This window comes from Sceloporus undulatus, chromosome 6 (assembly GCF_019175285.1).
Source record: "Sceloporus undulatus isolate JIND9_A2432 ecotype Alabama chromosome 6, SceUnd_v1.1, whole genome shotgun sequence".
In the NCBI taxonomy this organism is placed as follows: Eukaryota; Metazoa; Chordata; class Lepidosauria; order Squamata; family Phrynosomatidae; genus Sceloporus; species Sceloporus undulatus.
The window spans coordinates 78,930,673-78,952,681 of record NC_056527.1 but is presented as its reverse complement, the minus strand read 5'-3'; the positions used below and the strand labels follow the sequence as shown (position 1 = coordinate 78,952,681).

The 22,009-nt window shown below is 46.2% G+C and overlaps 1 protein-coding gene across 1 annotated transcript in view; it reads right to left on the bottom strand.

Annotated features, from left to right (window-relative positions):
* The window catches only part of BTC (betacellulin), a 65,380-nt gene extending 47,895 nt beyond the window's left edge, over window positions 1–17,485 (bottom strand). The window contains exon 1 of the mRNA XM_042472931.1: window positions 17,428–17,485. The gene's annotated coding sequence lies outside the window, so the exon portion shown is untranslated. The remainder of the gene's footprint in view (window positions 1–17,427) is intronic.
* Window positions 17,486–22,009: the final 4,524 nt, after the last annotated feature.

Sequence of the window (22,009 nt, the reverse complement as noted above, 5' to 3'; positions counted from 1 at the left end):
AGGCACGCGGGCCAGCAGCGGGCAAGCAGGCCAGCAGCCAGCCAGCCAGCCAGCAGCCCGCCAGCCAGCCAGCCAGCCAGCCAGCCAGCCAGCCAGCAGCCAGCAGCCCAGCAGCCAGCCCGCAGCAAGCAGCCTGCAGCAGCAGGCAGCCAGACAGCCAGCCAGCCAGCACAGCCAGCCAGCCACAGCACACCAGATCCCCAAATGGCCGGCCCGACAGCCAAACCCCAAGCGGCCGGCCAGCCAGCCAGGCAAAAGAGCCAGGCATCCAAGCACCCAGCCAAGCCACCCAGCTCCAGCCTGCCAGCCAGCCAACCAACCAAGCAAGCAAGCCGCCAGCCAAGCAGGCCAGCCATGCAGGAAAGCAGGCAGGAAGGCAAGGGGCAGGCAAGCGGGCGGTCAAGCAAGCGGGCAAGCACGCAAGCGCCAGCCAGCCAGCCAGCTAGCCAGCGCAAGCCCCAGCCAGCCAGCCAAGCAGCCTGGCAGCCAGCAGCCCAGTTCAAACGACGCCACCAGACAGCCAGACAGCCAAGCAGCCAGTCTCCAAACAGCCAGCCAACACCTAGCCAGCCAGCCAGGCCAGCAGAAAGCCAGCCGACAGCAGCCAGCCAGGCAGGGCAGGAAAGGCCGGAAGGCAAGCGGGCCAGGACTCAAGCGAGCAGGTAGGCAGGCAGGCAGGCAGGCGGCAAGCAAGCAGGCAAGCAAGCGGGCAAGCAGGCACGCAGCCAGCCAGCCAGCCGCCAGCCAGCCAGCCAGCAGCCAGCCAAGGAGCCAGCCAGGACAGCCAGCCAGCCAGACAAAGGCGCCGACAGCCGACACCAAGCGCCGTCCAGCCAGCAGCAAAGCGCCGCTCCAAGCACCCCAGCCAGTCCCCAGCCAGCCTGCCAGCCAGCCAACCAACCAAGCAGCAGCCAGCCAGCCAAGCAGCCAGCCTGCAGGCAAGAAGGCAGGAAGGCAGCGGGCAGGCAAGCGGGCAAGCAAGGGGCAAGCAGCAAGCAGCCAGCCAGCAGCCAGCTGCCAGCCAGCCAGCCACCAGCCAGCCAGCCGCCAGCAAGCCAGCCAGGCCAGCGCAGTCAAGCAGGCCGCCAGCAGCAAAGCAGCCAGCCGAGCAGGCCGAAAGACAAGGCCGGCCGACGCCGAACCCAACCGGCCGGCCGCAGCCAGGCAAGAGAGGCATCCAGCAAGCCCAGCCAGGCACAGCCGCTGCCAGCGAGCCACCAACCAAGAGCAAGCCAGCCAGCCAGCAGCAGCATGCGGAAGAAGGCAGGAAGGCAACGGGCAGGCCAAGCGGGCAAGCAAGCGGGCAGCAGGCAAGCAGCAGGCCAGCCAGGGACGACAGCCAGCCAGCCAGCCAGCCAGCCAGCCAGCCAGCCAAGAGCGCCTGCAGCCCAGCAGCCAGTCAACAGTCCGCAGACAGCCAGAAGCAGGCGGCGACAGGCAGCAGCCAGCCAGCCAGAGCACCTAGCCAATGGCTGGCCAGACGCCAGAGAGCCAGCGGCGGAAGCCGACAGCCAAGCAGGCCAGGCGTCCAAACAGCCAGCCAGCCCTAGCCGCCAGCCAGCAAGCGAGCAAGCCAGCCAGCAGCAGCCAGCCAGGAGGCAGGAAGGCAGGAAGGCAAGCGGGGCGGGAATGCAGCGGGCGGTAGGCGGCAGGCAGGGAGGCAGGCAGGCAAGCAGGCAGGCAAGCGGGCAAGCAGGCAGAGCCAGGCCAGGCCAGCTAGCCGCAGCAGCCGCCAGCCGCCAGCCAGCCAGCCAGGCCAGCCAGTAGCAAGCAGCCGCCGCCAGACAGACAGACAGAGCCGACAGACCGACAATGGCGGCCAGGACAGCCAGACACCCCAGCGGCCGGCCAGCCAGCCAGGAAGAGCCAGGCATCAGCACAGCCAAGCACCAGCCAGCCTGCCAGGGCCAGCAACAAGCCAAGGAGCAAGCAAGCCAGCAGCAAGGCCAGCCATGCAGGCAAGGAAGGCGAGGAAGGCGCGGGCAGGCAAGCGGGCAAGCAAGCGTGGCAGAGGCAAGCAGCCAGCCAGCGCCAGTCAGCCAGCCAGCCCCGCCAGCCCAAGCCGAGCCAGCCGCCAGCAAGAGTGGCGCCAGCGCAGCGCCAGCGCCAAGCGCAGCCAGGCCAGCCAGCCGGACAAATGGCGGCAGACAGCAGACACCCGAAGCCGGCCGCCGTCCACCAGGAAAGAGCCAGGCTCCAAGAGCCCAGCAAGCACAGCCAGCCTGCCAGCAGCCAACCACCAGCAGCAAGCCAGCCAGCCAAGCAGCAGGCCATGCAGGAAAGAAGGGCAGGAAGGCAAGCGGGCAGGGCAGCGGGCAAGACGCGGGCAGCAGGCAAGCAGCCAGCCGCCAGCCAGAGCCGCCAGCGCAGGCCAGCCACCAGCCAGACAGCAGACAGCCAAGCAGGCCTGCCAGCCAAGCAGCCAGTCAAACAGCTCCGCCCAGACAGCCAGCAGGCCAAGCGGCCAGACAGGCCGCCAAGCCAGCCAGCCAAGCACTAGCCAAATGGCTGGCAGGACAGCCAGGAGCACGCGGCCGGACAGCAGACAGCCACGCAGCCAGGCAATCCAAACAGCGCCAAGCACCTAGCCAGCCATCCATGCAAGCGCAAGCCGCCAGACAAGCCAGCCAAGCCAGGCCGGCCGGAAGGCAGGAAGGCAAGCGGGGCAGGATGGCAAGCGGGCCGGTAGGCAGGGAGGCAGTCAGGCAGGCAGGGCAAGAGCAGTCAGCAAGCGGTGCACGCAGGCAATCCGCCAGCCAGCAGCTAAGCAGCCACGCCCGCAAGCAGGCAAGCAGGCAGGCAGGCAAGCAGGCAAGCAAGCGGGCAAGCAGCCAAGCAGCCAGCCAGCCAGCCAGCCAGCTAGCCAGCAAGCCAGCCAGCCAGCCAGCCAGCCAGCCAGCCAAGCAGCCAGCCAGCCAGGCAGCCAGCCAGCCAGACAGCCAGCCAGCCAGCCAGGCAGCCAGCCAGCCAAGCAGCCAGCCAGCCAGCCAGACAGCCAGCCTAACAGCCAGCCAGCCAGCAAGACAAGCAGCCAGCCAAGCACCCAGCCAAATGGCCGGCCAGAGAGCCAGACAGCCAAGCGGCCGGCCAGCCAGCCAGGCAAGCAGCCAGGCAGCCAAACACCCAGACAGCCAGACAGCCAGCCAAGCAGCCAGTCAAGCAGCCAGCCAGGCAGGCAGGAAGGCAAGCGGGCAGGTAGGCAGGCAGGCAAGCGGGCAGGCAAGCAGGCAGGCAGGCAAGCAAGCGGGCAAGCAAGCGGGCAAGCAAGCGGGCAAGCAAGCGGGCAAGCAGGCAAGCAGCCAGCCAGCCACCCAGCTAGCCACCCAGCCAGCCAGCCAAGCAGCCAGCCAAGCAGCCAGCCAGCCAGCCAGCCAGCCAGCCAGCCAAGCAGCCAGCCAGCCAGCCAGCCAACCAGCCAGCCAACCAGCCAGCCAGCCAGCTAGTCAGGCAGCCAAGCAGCCAGCCAGCCAGCCAGCCTAGCAGCCAGCCAGACAGCTAGCCAGCCAAGCAACCAGACAGCCAGACAGCCAAGCGGCCAGACAGCCAAGCAGCCAAGCAGCCGAGGACCCAGCCAAGCACCCAGCCAGCCAGCCAGCCAGCCAAGCAGCCAGACAGGCAGGCAGGAAGGCAGGAAGGCAAGCAGGCAGGCAAGCAAGCGGGCAAGCAGGCAAGCAGCCAGCCAGCCAGCCAGCCAGCCAGCCAGCCAAGCAGCCAACCACCCAGCCAGCCAAGCAGTCAGCCAGGCAGGAAGGAAGGCAAGGAGGCAGGTAGGCAGACAGACAGGGAAGCGGGCAGGCAGGCGTGCAGGCAGGCAAGCAGGCAGGCAAGAAGTCAAGCAAGCGGGCAAGCAGGCAAGCAGCCACCCAGCCAAGCAGCCAGCCAAACAGCCAGACAAGCAGCCAGTTAGCAACCCAGCCAACTAAGCAGCCAGCCAGCCAGCCAACCAAGCACCCAGCCAAGCACCCAGCCAGCCAGCCAGACAGACAGCCAAGCAGCCAGACAGCCAAGCACCCAGCCAGACTGCCAAGCACCCAGCCAAGCACCTAGCGAGCCAGCCAACCAAGGAGCCAGCCAAGCAGCCACGCAGCCAAGCAGCCAGGCAGCCAGGCAAGCACCTAGGCAAGCGGGCAGGTAGGCAGCCATACAGACAAGCAGGCTAGCAAGCAGGCAAGCAAGCAGGCAAGCAACCAGCCAGCCAGCCAGCCAAGCAGCCAGCCAGCCAAGCAGACACCCAAGCAGCCAGCCAGCTAGCCAGCCAAGCAGCCAGGCAGCCAGCCAGCCAAGCACCCAGCCAAACGGCCAGCCAGACAGTCAGACAGCCAAGCGGCAGGCCAGCCAGCCAGCCAAGCAGCCAGACAGCCAAGCAGCCAGACAGACAGCCAAGCACCCAACGTGCAGAAAAAGGCTTATTCTGTGAGCCTTATGGTAAGAAGGAATAAGTTTGGCCTGAGCAAGAGTTGGCAGGTTGGTGGTCTGTGGTCCATGCTGACATGCCCAGGGTAGCACTGATCGCCACTTTTGGGGTCGGGAAGGAATTTTCCTCTAGGGCAGATTGGCCAAAGACCCTGGAGGTTTTTCGCCTTCCTCTGGGCATCTGGCAGGGGCCACCTGTTAGGCTGTTTGGGAGATTCATAAGATTTAAATGAAACCTGCAACTTTTAAAACTTGCCAAGCTGAACTTGGCAAATAGACATCACAACCAAATCACAAAATTAATAAAATTCTGAGCCTTGGAAATAGTTCTGTTTCTTTGTCTTATGTTGCCTTGGTTTTTGTGTTTAAAAATACAGTGGTGGTACTGCTCTTGAGTTCATTTCAGAGAGAAGAATATTGCTCTCCCTTTAGACTAACAGAGAAGAAGATAAAGAAATGAAAATAATCTCTTTTTTTTTTTTAAAGAGGAAGTAAGGACAGAGGATGGGAGGAGTGAGTCAGGGAAAAAGGGGGTTTAGAAAAGAAATTCCCACATCAGCATTGTTTGGAGCTCTCCAAGTTCCAGAAGTTGCTTTGGGTCCTTGAGACCTGGCTGAGAGCAAAGTGTCATCTGTGCCATAGAGCCAGGGATTTTGGACCAAGGGAATCCGAGAATTAGTAATAATAATAATAATAATAATAATAATAATAATTTTTATTTCTATCTTCCTGCCTCTCCCAAAGGATCAAAGCGGGTTCACAACAAGGTTAAAATTACAGTTACAGTATTGCAGCACTAGTCACCATTAAAACCACAGTTAAAAATAAAAACATAAAAGCATAAAAACATTAGCATCAATCAATCACGGGACAGCTGGTCTCATTCCATACTTTTGGTCTTCATAAAAGGTCAGGAGAATAAGTGCGGCGAAAGAGCTCTGTCTTTACTGCCTTCTTCAAGATTTCTAAGGATGTAACAAGGCGGGTCTCCTCTGGGAGTCCATTCCAAAGTCTAGGGGCAGCTATGCTGAATGCCTTTAGGGAAGTAGAAACATGCTTGGATGCTGGTATCTCCAACAAGTTCTTCCCACTTGTTCTAAGAGTGCTGGGCGGATTGTATAGGGAGATACGATCCCGTAAGTAACCCGGACCCAAGCTATGTAGGGCTTTAAAGGTAATGACCAACACCTTGTACTGTGCCGGAGGTTAATTGGGAGCCAGTGTTGATCTTTCAAAATAGGTGTTATATGGTCAAATCTCGAAGAGTTAGTAACCAACCTGGCTGCTGCACTTTGCACTAGTTGAAGCTTTCGAACTTGATACAAGGGTAGCCCCATGTAGAGCGCATTGCAGAAACTGAGACGAGAGATTACCAGAGCATGCAGTACAGCCTCAAGGTCCTTTTGGTTGAGGTAGGGTCACAGTTGGCGTATCAACCGAAGTTGCTACCAAGTACTTCTGGCTGTCACATCTACTTGAGATGACAAATGTAGAGACGGATCCAGAAGTATTCCCAAACTGTGAACTTCATCCTTCAGGGGAAGTGTGACCCCATCCAGGAGTGGTGGACAAATTTCCCTCCCCGGACCTAAGCAACCTATGGCAAGTACCTCCGTTTTCTCTGGATTCAGCTTTTTTTCCCTCATCCAGCCCATTACTGACTCAAGGCAGGGGTTCAGAGGGGAGATGTCATCCTTAGTCACTGTAGCAGTCAGGGACATAGAAAAACATATTTGAGTGTCATCAGCCACAGGATGGAAAGAAACCAGGTGCAAGAGAGCATGAACTTCCAGCACGGAAGAATCCTTCTGCCATTACTGTATTTTGTTTTCCTGTTTATGGGTGAGTTGACTTTTTCAAACGATCATGCCCTAGATTTTTTGTGGGTTTTTTGGCCTACGTGGCCATGTTCTAGAAGAGTTTATTCCTGACATTTTGCCAGTATCTGTGGCTGGCATCTTCAGAGAATGTTGTGGCGAAATGTCAGGAATAAACTCTTCAGGAACATGGCCACATAGCCCAAAAACCTACAAAAATCTATGGATGCCGGCCATGAAAGCCTTCGACTTCAGAGATCATGCCCTCCTTATTGCTCTCCTGGAAAAATTCTGCTCTAACTCTAGAACTATCCTCTGTTATCTGTCTCAAGTGGGGATCCACAAGTATGTTTTCCCCCAAAGTGCCAGCGATATGGAACCAATGGCTTGAGGACCACCACATGTCCATGGCCCATCACTGTCAATGGCATTGATCTAGAACAATATTCCTCGAAGTGACAACCGTTTGACAGCACCTCATCTACTGGTCCCTAGCAAGTTTCTATAAAAGAAAGAAAAATATTGGGCCCCTGGTATCTGCTTGGATTTGGTTCCAGGACACAACTGTGGTTACCAAAATTTGTGGATACTCAAGTCCTATTAAATAAAAGGGCATAGTATAATGGTGTTCTTTATATAAAATGAAAAAAATCAGGTTTGATTTTTGGAATATATATATATATATATAATCCATGGATATGGAGGGCCGGCTATAATTGTATCCAATGGACCTAAATTTACTGCAAGTTCTTGACACTGGGAGAAACTATTGCCTGTCTCTCACAATTTATAGCCTGGGAGAAGCAGTGATCAATGTAATCTGTCTACTATGTCGAATGATAGCAAGTAAAATGGGGTTATAAAATTAGGAAGGTAATAAGGTGGAAAGCATCAGCATAGTTTTGGGGCTTGAGTGTTGCAACAGGACTCTGGAGATCAGAGGACAGTGATGTGTGGTTGTTCTGTGTCTTTCCAACTCATTGCAACCCTAAAGTGAACCTATCATGGATTTTTTTTTTGTTCAGAGGGGGTTTGCCTTTGCTCTTCTCTGAGACTGAGAGAGGACAAATCCAACCAAGAAAACCCTGGGATAAATTTGCTTTAGGGTTGCTAGAAATCAGAAACAACTTAGGCACAGTACAGATCACCCTTTTGCGCCATGCTGGTGCTGATTTTAGAGTTAGGGACTGCACGGCAACCGCATAATCCCTAACCCTAGCACGGCACGGCAGCGTAACAATGGTGGCGTTCCCGTGTACACAGGTGCTGCCATTTTGACGTAAGAAGGCGGTAGTCACTTCCTCTAACTTTTAAATATAACCTCAGTATTAGGCAAGGAAGGAGAAAGGAAGTGTTGGGAGGATTGGTTTATATCTAATAACAGCAATCCGATTGATAGTGGCTAGAAACTGGAAATCTCCAAACACCCCAAGAATAGAAGATTGGGAAAATAAAATATATGAAATGAAGATGATTTATCAGTTATTGAGTGTCTGGCCCTCTTGACAGAAGATATCAAACAAATATATGAAATGAAGGAACTAGATAGGTTAACAGCAATAATAAACAAAAAGGACACAGATAAGTGGGGAAAAGAATGGTCTGCAGTGACATACAAATTAGAAATTCATTATTATTAGTAGTAGTAGTATTATGCTTTATTTATATAGGGCTGTAGATTTATACAATAAAATGGATAAAGTAAACCTGCTCATGGCATAAAATCTAAGAAATAATAGCATAATACATATAAATAATACATAATAATACAGGAAAGGGTACAATAAAGTAAGGCAGGCAACAAATTAAGAACGTCAAATAGCAACTAATAGTCACGCAATGCCTGGGAACGCTTCTCTGGACAGGATGGTCTTCAACACAGTTTTGAAACTAGTTAAAGAAATGATGCGTTCGTGGGGGAAGGAGGTTCCAGGAGTGAGGGGCAGCAAGTGAAAAGGGACGAATCCGGGACGGGGCATAGAAAATCCTAGGATGAGACAGCAGACCTTGACTATTAGAACGGAGGACATGAGTGGGAAGGTGAGGAGACAGAAGGTCTGATAAATAAGGGGGAGCAGCCCATGGAGGGCTTTAAAAGTCAACCACAGGAGCTTATACTTAAGGCATTCAGTTTATAGATAGCTGGTTGAATCTATCTGGATTTGTTAAAAGACAATTAAACTGTATTAATTAAAATGATTAATTAACTTACTTAAAATATCTATTATCTTTACTTATTTATTTCTGAAATTTAATTTTCATTGTCATTTTTCTCTCAGGAGAAAGAGGTAAGATTTTTTTAAAAAAAGAATGGTTCTGGAAAGAAATCACAGGTATTTCTTTTGAGGCATGCTTCCAGGCCTGGTTCAAAAAGACTATCCATTTACAGGATTTAGTATTTGTAATGCTTTGTCAGTATTTACAGTGTCTTTGTCAGTTCTTACGACGACTTTCATGAACTTATCTTGCTTTGCCTTTGCTTTGTCCTTACTTTTCTAAATAAATGCACTTAAAATCCAAGGAAATAATAAGTGTACATTAGGCTTTCTCAGGGGATGCTCTGAAAGCAATGGAAAGTGACCAGGATTAAGGGGTGGCTGCACATCATTTCAATGCATTTTAAACAATTGTTGAACATCTCTCATATCCAAGCTGCTGGTGTCTTCTAGGCTATCTTGGCCCTACAGTTTTAATGCTTACTTTTTCGTATGTTTTTGGGTGTTTTTTTTTTTTTAATTTAAGCCACCTTGAATCCCAATTTTGGGAGAAAGGTAGGATATAAATAAATATAATAATGTTGTTGCTGTTGGTGGCTGACCTGGGATTCAAACCCTGGTCTCCCAGAGTCCTAGTCCAACACTCAAACCACTCCGCCATGCTGGCTCTCTGAAAATCTACCAGTGACCATATGGACAAAGGAGGAGGTGCCAGCCTACAGATAACCCTCCCTATGATCTGAACTAAGACGAGAAACAGAAAATGCAAGCCTATGACTAACATCTTCAACTTCTTTCTCCTGTTTGCCTGATGAAAAAGCCAGTGTGATTTCAAAAGCTTGCAACATATAATTGTGCATTAGGTTGGCCCAATAAAGGTATAATTATTTGGACGTTATTTGATTTGCTATATGGCCAACGTGGCTACCCCTAGATGTTTTCTGGCCAGTTAGTTTCTTCACAGAAAGGGCTACTGCTGACATACCAACCAACCAACCAAGGTTAATGAAACCTACTTATGAGATAATGATGCTATTTGAGTGTTCAGCAGTAATGCTGGACCTGAAATCACACTGAACCCTCTTGCCCCTCACTTTTTACTTAATCCTCCTAGACTCAGAACTGAGAAATATGTGTCCTTACAGATGTTGTTGGACTGTAACTTCCATCAGCCACAGCTAATATAGACAATGGCAGGGGATGGTGGTGGGAATTACTTACCAACATGTGGAGTCCCTCATGTTCCCAGCCCTTGATCTTGCTGAAAAGATTCTGAAGAATTTCAAATTTTATTAATTACTTCGTAACATTTAAGTTGGCTCTAACCTAGAGAGTGTGAGCATGACTGTATCTGTCTGCGACTAGGAATATGCAGGTGCTAGGTTCAGTATTTAATGCATCAAGAAACATTTTCTAAAAATGTGTGTTACACACACTGTGAATAAAGACAGGAGAATAATATGAGCCCCTATGTTTTTTCTGGATAGCAATTCCCATCACTCCCAGCCAGCAAAGCCAATGCTGAGAAATGATGGGGTTGAAGTCCAGCCCTACTATGGATGTTGGATTCCCCCCCCCCCTCCAAAATAGGTCAACAAGCCGGCTAAGATTTTTGTGACCAGTAGATGGCAGACACAGATCATCAAATAGCCCACAGAAGCTAAGTAAGTAGTTTGATTTGCATATTCTGCATCCTCAATTAAGGAAAATGCTTGGTGCATAATTATTTTAATACCTGCAAGAACATTGGTGTTAATTGCACATTTATGAATTTGATTTCTAAAGAGCATATGAGAAATGGCATTTAAATGAGATCAAAGTACTTGTACATGGATTATTTTGTTGTGAACCATAAATAGTCCTGTAGCGTAAATCAGTATCAACTCCATAATGATGAAGAACTAAGGCTAAAAGGAGTGACTTCTCTAAAACTGTCTATCAAGATAAAATTTACACAATATGATAAAAAAGGAAGCATCTCTCAAACAGAAGAGCTCACACCAAAAAAGATCATGACTACCCTTCAGCATTTCCCAAATGAAAACCAGGACACATGCGGCCATACAACATCAGAGTGTGCCAAGGTGGCAAAATTAGAAGACAACACAAGCTAGGAGAGGCTGCAGCAGTTTGCTTTTGACTGAGTCTACTGGGAAAAGTAAGATTCCACCTCCTCCCCCCTCCCACTGAGTTGAATGCAAAATACTTTGCAATTTGGACTCAATTTGCAGCAAGTGAAGTAAGTGGAGGACAAAGAGGGAAAGTCAGAAGAGGAGAAAGAAAAACAGGGACATTTGAAAAACAGCTCAAAAAGTGGGGTGACAGAAGTAAGGCCCATCCTTTACACAGGGTTCCATTACGCTGAAAACCGCATGACAAGGATGAAATGGTGCACATGCCCATGGGGTGCATGTGCCGCCACGCCCGAGTCCCTTTAGTTTCAGTGGGGCTCAAGCATACACAGAATTTGTCTTACGCAGGAGGAGGGCAGGACTGATCCCCCACATAAGACAAGGGGACACTGTATATATGACTAATGAATATAAAGAGACTGGCAGATAATGTTCAGGGAGTCAAACAGGAGTCCTTCAGCACCATCTTCTGAGTTCATCTCTGAATTCAAAGACATGAAACCACTACAGAACAGTCCCTTAATATGGAGTTTAATATGACTCCTTTTCGATTGCCTGGCCATTACCTGCCACTCTCTTAATATTCCAAATTTGGACATGGTTGTGGAACATGTGGTGGCCCTCCAGCTCTAGGGGTTTCTGGATGAGACAGATTATTTTGATCCATTTCAGTCTGGTTGCAGGCCTGGTTATGGTATGGAGACGGCTTTGGATGTCTGGTGGGTGACATACACAGGGAACTGGATAGGGAGAGTGTGTCCCAGTTGGTTCTGCTGGAGTTCTCAGTGGGTTTTCAATAATATAAACCATGGTATCCTTCTGGGCTGCCTCTCTGGAATGGGACTTGTAGGAACTGTTGTGCAGTGTCTTTGAATTCAGGAATGAACTCAGAAAGTGGTACTGAAGGACTCTTGTTTGTCTCCCTGGCCATTTGCATACGGGATCCCACAGTGTTCTGTTTTGTCCCCCACACCGTTTAAAATCTAGATAAAACTACTGAGGGGGTAATCTGGAATTTTGGGGTGCAGTGTCACCAGGATGCAGATGACACTGAACTCTATCTCTCCTTTCCATCTGGTTCCAAGGAAGCTGTGTTGCTACTGGACCAACATCTGTTGTAAGTAATGTACTGACTGAAAGCAAACAAATTTAAACTTAATGCAGACAGGACAGGTGGTCCTAGTCAGTTGAAAGGCAGATGAGCGAATACGGACCTTGCTTGTACTGGAGTTACATTCCCCCTGAAATCTCAGGCTCACAGCTTGGGTGTTCAGGACTCAAGATTGAGCCAGAATGCCCAGGTTTCAGCAGTGGCCAGGAGTGCATTTGCAGTTAAAACTAGTGTGCCAGCTGCACACATTCCTTAAGACATCAGATTGGGCTACAGTGACACATGCCTTGATTACCTCCCATTTGGATTACTATAATGCGTTCAACACAATGCTGCCTTTGGAGACTGTTCAGAAACTCCAGAATGCTGACTAGGCCAGTTAAAGACCCTTGTTAGAACAATTTCTCTGGCTACTGGTTCATTTCCAGGCACAATTTGAAGTGCTGGTCATGACCTATAAAGCCCTATATGGCTAAGGTTCAAACTGTTTGAAAAACCCTGTCTTCCCATATGAATTTGCAAGAATGCTAAGATTTTTAGGGGAAGGCTTTCTTTCAGTCCCATCATCATCACAAGTTCACAGTGAGAACACAAGAGAGATTCTTCTCAAGGGCTGCTCCCATTCTCTGGGAATCCCTTCCTCCGGAGGCTAGGATGGCCCCCTCCCAGGTTTCCTTTCGCCAGCAAGCAAAGACATTGTTGTTTAAGCAGGCTTTTAAATATTAAGCCAGGAAAGTTTTTATTTAGATGTGTATTAGGGGATTGTTTTTCTTGTCATTATTTTCTGTATTTGTTTTAATTCTTGCTGTCACCCACATTTGTGTGACTTTAAAATGATTTTATACTGTTTAATGTGGGGGTGTTTAGTTGTTTTTAACATTTTGTTGTAAATGTTTTAATTTTTTATTTCATATAAATGAATTGAATAAATAAATCAAATGTAACTGAAAATGTATCAAAAATAACACACTAGGATAGTATCAGTAACATGAAAAGACATAAACAAATTATAAAAACAGAATTGCAGGCCTGTAATCCTCATAATATGGACAGCAGAAATTCCTAATCTGTGAGAAAAGCAATAACAAAATGAACTGCTGTGCTTTCATGATATCCAAAATCCGATGGCAGCCTAATAGTGCATCCAGTCTGTTTGAACCTTCAAGTACTGCTTTTTAGTGAATGGATAGTAATAAATAATAGTTAAACAACTACCATTCAATATTTGATCCTACATGAGGTCAACCTGCCTGGTCTATATAGATATAAGTGGGAAAATTTAGAGGAGTTAATCTGCTTTGGCCATGTTTACCTGCTACAACACCAAAAAAGAGTCAGTGTTCAGGAAGGGAGGTTTACTTTGATCTATGCCAACCTGGAGGCTCTTTATCAAATCAAGCTATAGCAACACATACTACAACCTCCTAACATATTTGCCCCATTGGCTACATTAGGGGTTTAGCTACATTAAGGGCAAAAGTCCAAATGGACTCTCAATCTGTTCTGTTCAGGCCACCCCGCTATCTGTTTCTCGACAGGGATATTGGGTATTTGTCTACATGTGTCCCTGCATTTCAATGGTTTGCCACCATTGCCTTTCATCCATCAGAGCCAGACAGATTGCTGCCTGGCAGTCACTCCTATTTAGCCTACAGAAAAGTTTTTCCTACTTGGCATGCAGTTACTTGCTCTGATATCAGAAATGTGGCATCAAATCACAGTGGTGCTGATGAGGGAAAAACCCTTCTGTAACCATTCTAAACACTGAGGTAAATAGTGGCGGCTGCCAGGACACAGTCTGTCTTTCCTCCCCATCTTCCACCTCCAAATCCAATGTGGAAACATTGTCCACACTAAGGAGTTTATCACACAAGGAAAATTGGAAGTTTGAAAGGGTAAGAACCCGTGATTATCCAGCATATAATGCACAATTGTGCAATTGGTTTTCACACGACATTGTGTACAAACTGCTAAGCATTGGACCAGAAATAGACCTGAACCATCAATTAGCCATTTTTGGGAAAATATTGTGAATTCATTTTCGTTTCATTCACAATATTGTGGGTTTTTTTTTTTAGCAATTACGCTAGTGTGAAAGCTATTTGCGGTGTATTCACAGGATTCTCACAATTTTTTGTACTTGTTGCCAGATTTCCCATAGTTCTTTGAGGAGGGATTACTTCTGGTGCTGCTTTGTCATGCCTGGTTGCCGAGAGGAAAGCAGTCTTTTATGCTTTTAAAAAAACGTTCCTATCTTTTGGGTAATGTTTTGTTCTTTTTACTTAGATTGGATACTATTTCTGGGAAAGTAAGAGACAGTACAGTACGTTTTTATAAATAAAATTGTGTAAATAAAATTGTTTATTTCTCTTTGTTTGCTGCCATGTGTGCTCTGGCAGCTTCTGGTGACACAACTAATTCTTCTGTGCACATGCGCAGAAACACAATTCCCAAACCATCAACGGGATTTAAACGCATCTGTGTGAAAACCAAATACACATTCTACCCTCTTTCCTGCTTGAGTAATGAGCCTCTAACGCATTATTGTGTGAAAATTATTTGCGCATTTGCATGCTTTTGTGGGATGAGGATGTTTTAATTATTATAGGGATGGAGGTACATACAGTGGTACCCCGGGATACGAATGCGCCGGGTTACGAATTTTTCGGGATACGAAAAAATCCCATAGGGATTTATTGCTTCGGCTTACGAAGGTTTCTTCGGGTTACGAAAAAACCGCGGCGCTATTTTCCGCCACCGGAGGGCAGCAGAGAGCTATTTTTCCATTAGCGCCTATGGGAATTCGGCTTACGAAGGTATTTCGGGTTACGAAATTAACCGCGGAACGAATTAATTTCGTAACCCGGGGTACCACTGTATGGTCTCTGTGTGATTATACTCCTAAGGAAAGTCCGGACTTTACTGCAAAGTCTGGGGAAAAAACCCTATGAGTTTTTAAAACCTAAGGTAAGATGGCATACCCAGAGTTTGTTGCAGATAGGGCCATACATTGTATGGTCTTTTCACACCAGATTCAGGGATAAGGCTGCACATCATTTGGCCCTATTGTGTCACATTCAAGGGGGTGTTGGGTTTTTTCCCTTGTGTGGACAAGCCCAACATTGTTCTGTTTTTGTTTTCCCACTCTTCAGAAGGCAGACAGCACAGATTTATCCAACCACTACTGGGCAAATACTGACCACTCCTCGCTGTTGAATTATATCCAGCTTTATAAGCTGTAATAGAGACTGTAATTAAGGAAAATGGGTGTGTGGACTTGTGTACAGAAGGACTGAAGCTGAGTGGTAGAGTATGTGTTGTGCATGACAAAGATTCCAAAATCAGCTCCAGTATTATGTTTAAAAACAATCTTGGGGAGCAGAACTGAAAGAGAAAAGCCTCTGTATGAAATCTTAGAAAGCAGGCTGTTGATCTGAGCAGGTGTTAGACCAGATGGACCAAAGCGCTGGCACATGTTCATATAGTGTATCAACAGGTGAAACCTTATGCATACTACAGGCTTGGACTCTTCACACCACAATGAGAAGGGAGGAAGCAACTGTACAAAAGAATTGCTTAAGCAACCACATCCTCTCTTGCTTTCAGGATGTATCTGCACAATTTTTGAAATGTTCATCCTTTGTCGTTCAATAAAAACTTTTAGAATTTACAGAAAGCCTATGTGATTCTCTCTCTCTCTGCAACGCTACTGTTGTCTTGCCTCACAGCTGCACTCCATAACTTAGGGCCCAAAGAAACAGTGTGGACTGGAGTGTGGCTTTGGTGCAGCTTCTGGCCCCTTAGGATGCATGAATCATTAAACAGCATCCTTCCAAAGTGATCCGAAGCAGCTTTATTTTGCCCTGTCTGTTCAGGCCCTTAGTTTTCTACCCCAGAAAAGAAAAGTAAGGGAGGGAAAAACACATGGAAACACCACACCAGCACTGGGTCCTGCTGGGCTGGGGACAGGAGTCATTTGTTACCCCCATATCCTCCCAGAAAGCTCATGCCTTATGCTATTAAACTACTATAATGTGTTTCATGTGGAGCTGCCATTGAAAAGTGTTTGGAAGCTAGTTATGGAGCAGCCATAATGTCATGAGGTGTGCATTTTAGAGACCATATAACATGGTCTTACAAAAATTGCACTAACTTCCAGTTTAAGATGCTGGCCTTGATCTATAAAGCCATAAATACCTTAGGGTCAGGACATCTGAAAAACTACTACTCATATGAACTTGCCCAAAATCTATGATCATCTTTAGAGACCCTGTAAAGTATCCTGCCATCCTGTGAGGCTGGGCTAGTGGGTACAAGTGGCAGGACTTTCTCTGTAGCAGCACCCTGATTGTGGAGCTCCTTCCCAGAGGAGGTCAAGTTGGCTGCATCCCTTCTGATTTTCCACAAGACTGCTATTCTGCTTGGCCTTTGGCTCTTAAAATTATGACTTTAGCTCTTAAAATTAGGGGTGTTCGCGCTGGCTATTTTTAAAAAATACTCTGGGTTTAGAACTGTCTTTATAGAGAGTGTTTTTAAACTGCTTTTTATTTAACATTTTCAAAGTATTTTTATGAAGTATGCATCATCACAGAGGTCCTAATGACTCAAAGGGTGGTAAATAAATGCCTTAAATATTTAGCAAGGTCGATAACAACATCACTAAAAACAAATTAAACCATAAAAAATGTTGGTTTCTAACATCTTTGTCTGATGACCAAGCCAGTGGAGCTACAAGTGCAACATATATTTTTGTGCATTTTGGTTGGCCCCGAAAAGGTATCATAGTTTTGTGGAATAAGAGCAAATGATACAATAAAATTATTTATATCACAACAGTAAGCAGCATAGCCATTTCAAGAGCCAGTTCAACCACTTCTAACGTGGCAGAATGGTATCCAGCTGATCTACTGGTACATGACATGCAGGTACTATTGAGAGTCTATAAATGAGTTCATTGCTTTCAAAACAGATGAAATTGTCTCTGTGATGGATCGTCTTTCAAAACATGAAGCCACTACAAAGGACAGTTTCACTGTGACCTGTGTTGATAAAATATGTGGATTTCGGGGTGCAGTTCTGCTAACAAATGTGACAAGTTTACAACTATAACTTAAAGTTTGTATCATTCTGCCCTCGTTTTTTTACAAACCACTCCAGCTTTCATCCCTGAAAATATATCCTTTAATTAAAAAAATTGTTTTTACAATATGATAGTGCTCTTGGTATTTTTTTTCCTGGTAGCATTACAAGGTTGCACCTCTGAAATTCTAGTTTGTTTTTATAACAAACCAGTATTGTCATTTGTTTAAAAATGACAATTCTAGCATCTGAATGCTAACATTTCTGGCATTTTTTATTATTCTGTATGCTTGAATAAATGAATTAGACATTTTTGTAAAACTGACTACAAAAATGTGATTATTCATAGTAAGTGTGGTGAACTGTAAATTTAAGAGTATTCTCAGAGTGAGAATTTAAATGCTATATTACAAAGCACAAGAGCCAGTGTTTGAGCATTGGACTAGGACTCTGGAGAGCAGGGTTTGAATCCCCACTCAGCTATGAAAACTCACAGGGTGACCTTGCAGAAGTCCCATGCTCTCAGACTCAGAGGAAGGCAAAGGCAAATCAGTTCTGAACAAATCATGCCAAGAAAACTCCTTGAAACCTCTTGAAATCACTTGAAAGCGTACAACAACAACATTCCCAAGGCCACTAACTGATAAATCAGGACTTACTTTTCAGTGTTCTGCATGTCTCATTATCTGTATTTTCAAAGCAGTTTCTTCAACTCACTCTGGACCTGAAGATGAAAATAAAATACAAATAACAATCATATACAAAGCTAAGTTTATACTAATAGTACTGCAGCAGCTGCAGAAGGGCCTGATCTGATCATATACAAATAGGGATGGCTCCTTTTTCTACCTAACATGATAAGATGAAAACTGGAAGAGCTGTAGTATAGGTCAGTGATACATACAATCGGTTTAAACCCCAGCATCTCTAGGCATGGCTGGGCAGTTCCCTTACTCAAATAGATGTGCATTTTTAGCAATACCTAATGGTTACAAAAGCCAAGTTACACATATGTAGGGTTGCCAGTCTGAGATTGTCTCAGGCCCTGAGGTTTCCAGGCCAAATCCAGAGACCTAGGGACAGCTCCTAATGACATCATTAAACACTATGAATTAAATACCAACAACAGTTGCTCACAGCTACTAATTCAGAGTCAACGGACATTATCAAACGATGAAAAAGGACGGGAGAGAAATGGGACGCTCCTGTCCTTATCACATGATTGCACAAAGATTGTCACATGATATCCTGTGATGTCACGCTCGTCCTGTGCAATTTCCCGTGAATAAAAAGTTATGGGACCGTTCCACTTCATTGATGGGAGAAGGATAAGGATGGGACCGTCCCATTTCTCTCCCATCCTTCTTCTGTGTTTGATAATCTAGAATGAGAGAGCGAGAGAAAGAGAAGCATATTTTCTTGTTTGGAAATTGAGACAGAAATCTTAGTTAAAAGAGCTGTTCCTAGATACAGTGAGGGCATTATTCCTTGAGGACACATGATACAGAACATTTAATTTAGTTTACTTGTTGCTATCCATAAGGTGCTCAGTAAAAACCAGCATAATATAGTGGTTTGCGCACTGGACTACAGCTCTGCTCAAACCTCTGTTCAGTCATGAAAACCTACTGTGTGACCTTTGGCAAGTCACACTCTCTCAGCCTCCAAGGAAGACATAGGCAAACCCCCTCTGAATGAATCTTGCCAAGAAACCCCTATGACAGGGTTGCCATAAGGTAGAAACTATTTGAAGACAACAACAAAACCCAGAAAGTGGAGGCAAAACAGAGTAGCTGGTGAGCCCTAGCCATGTTAACTGGGAGGAAAGGAAGATGTTAATTAAATAAATACTTAATTAACATCTCCTTCCCTCCTATAGGCCTTCAAGGTCTAAATACATAGTCTGGGCAAGTTGCAGCAACAAATCAGTAAAAAATTGAATAAAATAGCAAGCAGCTGCTCTACTATTTGCCCTGGTGATTTGCACTTTCCTTGTCCTGAGGCGAATCCAGCAAAACTAGAGAAATATAGCACCGTGTCTCCTGTCTGAAGATAATCCATGAACAGTGGGGACTCAGAGCAAGGCCTTATGTTCTGGCAAAACTAACCACTCTTTCACATTGCACATCTTGCACACTGCACCACACTTTGTAGTGATGCTGCTTTTATTGATATCCCACCTTTTTCCCAGTCTGAGATTGAAGGCAGGTTTGCATATTTACATAACTACAGATGTTAAATATATAATTGATCTACCAGTAAAAGCAGTTAAAAACAAACCATTCAAAATAATAATAAACAAAATACATGAAAGCCCCAAAGCAGTCAACCCTCAAAGAGGTGTTGAAGCAAAAGGTCTTTTCTTGTTGCTGTGTACCTTCAAGTCCTTTTCCAATTTATGGCAACCCTAAGATCTTGGTATTTCCTTGGTAAGTTTCTTCAAAGGGGGGTTTCCTTAGGCCATCCTGAGGCTGACAGAGGGTGACTTGACAAAGGTCACCCTGTGGGTTTACATGGCTGAGCCAAAATTCACACTCTGGTCTCTAGTTATAGTCCAACGATCAAACCACCATACTACACTGGCTACTTAAGATTTTCACTGGCCTACAAAAGGATAGCAAGGAAGGCATTAGTCTCACCTCTCTACAGTGTTGCCAACAAGCCTCAGAGATATTCCCTGGAATGTTTTATCAAAATCCAAAATCCCCCAAATTCTCCAATATTTACCGAAATATTCAGTCAAAATCCCCAGAAATAAATTAATTAAATTCCCTGGATTCCAGGGAATTCCCCGGAAATTGACAATGCTGCCTCTCTTAGCAACACAGTTCCAGAGCTGAACCTCTTCCAAAGCAGCCTCCATGTTACACATCTTAGGAGTTTATCACACAAGGGAGATTCCATAGAAAAACGGGATTTAAAAGATTTAAAGCAGATTAAAAAAATCCCCACAAATGCGGGAAGTTTATCAGACAACGTCACAGTTAAAGTGAAATAATGAGAAGTTAAACTGGACGCAAAGCAGAGAAAACCGGCAGCTTTTTCTGCTTTGTGTTATTTCACTTTGGGGGTCATCCAGTGTGATAAACATCCCTCATTTGCAGGATTTTTAAAACTTTGAATCTAGTTTAAATCCTGGTTTTCAATGGGATCTCCCTGGTGTGATAAACTCCTTAATCATGGTTTAATTCCATGATTGTGCATTATGCTCCAATGCCACAGTTCTGTGGTGTACCACAACCAAGGCACAATGCTGCAAACGCAAAGTTATGCTGCATCTCCTCCATGTGGCATCTGGATTTGATTCCTGACAGTGTCTGTAACGTTAGGTTAAATCTATCAGCAGTGTCTGTCCATAGTCACCTTCAGCCCCCTTCATGATCTTTGCCCAGGGCAGCTACACATCCTCCTTTTCCAAGGCATGTCCTACATTTAAACCTTCTCTGTCCAATTCCAAAGTGTCCTCCATTTTAAGCATGACTAAGAAGCGTAGGCCTGTTACAGACTGCCAAAATAAAGCTGCTTCGGGTCTCTTTGGAGATATGCTATTTAAATGATGCATGGGTCCTAAGAGTCCGGAGGTCGCGCCAAAGCCACACTCCATTCCTAAGCACTGGAGGGCAGCTTTGGTGCAGCTTCTGGATTCTTAGGATGCATGCATCATTTAAACAGCATCCCTCCATAGAGACCTGAAGCAGCTTTATTTTGGCAGTCTGTAACAAGCCATGAATTTACATTTATATTAGTGTTTTTACCTTTTATTTTGCAATGCCCCGCACCTTTCTCGAAGGTCACCCTGTCCTTGCCGCCCTTTCCCTCCCTGTCTTTGCCCGCAGGAACTAGGCCTCTATTTTATTTTACTACCCCTTCTGCCAAACGCAAACCCCACTTGTCTTGCTAGACAGAAAGGCACTTGAGAAAACAGCAGCATGAATTCCTCCTCTTTGTATTTTCTCAAGGAGCACTTGCACAACTCAATTATGCCCGCACGACGAACTATAAGGAATGTCGCCTATTTCACCATGCCTGCATCGGCCAGCGTTATCTCACATATAATGCTCCTCTCTGCTTTCCCCTCGGAGGGAAACCTGCAGGTGGTTGTTGTGTTTTTATACCCGTAGCTTCAATGAAAAAATATTTAAAAATGGAGGTTTGGCTTTTGTGGGTTACTTTAATCAAAGGCACGGTAGCGTCGCACATTCGGAGGCAGACTTCCAGCAAGTGCAAATACATTGCATGGGTGACACAGAACTTGCACCAAATGTGAAACAAAAGGTACAGAGGGACTTTTTTGTGCCCTCTCCTAACCTGACATAGGGAGCTGAAAAAATGATGGCGGTTGTAAACAACTCCCTTGGTTAATTTAAATCTAGGTCCTAAGACAACAAAATATAGTGAGGGGCATTATAATATGACTTGTAAAAAGAAAACCCTACTCACACTCAAGGCTCTGGTATTAAAAAAAACAACAACACTGCCCCTCTTGTCTTCCTATCGGTTGGGTCCTTGTTTAAGGAAGTACAGAGCATTATATTAAAAAGGACAATCCCTCATTCCAGATCCCTTGTTTGGTCATGTCCTCCATTTCGAGCATGACTAAGAACCATGAATTGACACTTATATGGATGTTTTTAGCTTTTATTCGGTTATTTGGTTATGTCCTCCATTCTGAGCATAAGTGAGAAATCCAATATGAAGTCAAAGGCTTTCGTGGCTGGCATCCATAGTTTTTTGTGGGTTTTTGGGGCTATGTGTCCATGTTCTAGAAGAGTTTATTCCTGATGTTCCACTGAAGATGCCAGCCACAGATGCCGGCGAAACATCAGGAATAAACCCTTCTAGAACATGGCCACATAACCCAAAAAACCCACAAAAAAAGTATTTTATGTGAGAAACATGAGTCGACGTTGACTATGGGTGTCGTTGTTAGATTTCTATTTGGTCACGTCCTCCATTTTGAGCATGGCAAGTGTGACTTTATTCATATGAATGTCTTTAGCTTTAGTTTGGTCACATCCTCCATTTTGAGCATGGCAAATATGACTTTATTTACATGAATGTCATTAGCTTTTGTTTGGTCACATCCTCCATTTTGAGCATGGCAAGTGTGACTTTATTCATATGAATGTCTTTAGCTTTAGTTTGGTCACATCCTCCATTTTGAGCATGGCAAATATGACTTTATTTACATGAATGTCATTAGCTTTTGTTTGGTCACATCCTCCATTTTGAGCATGGCAA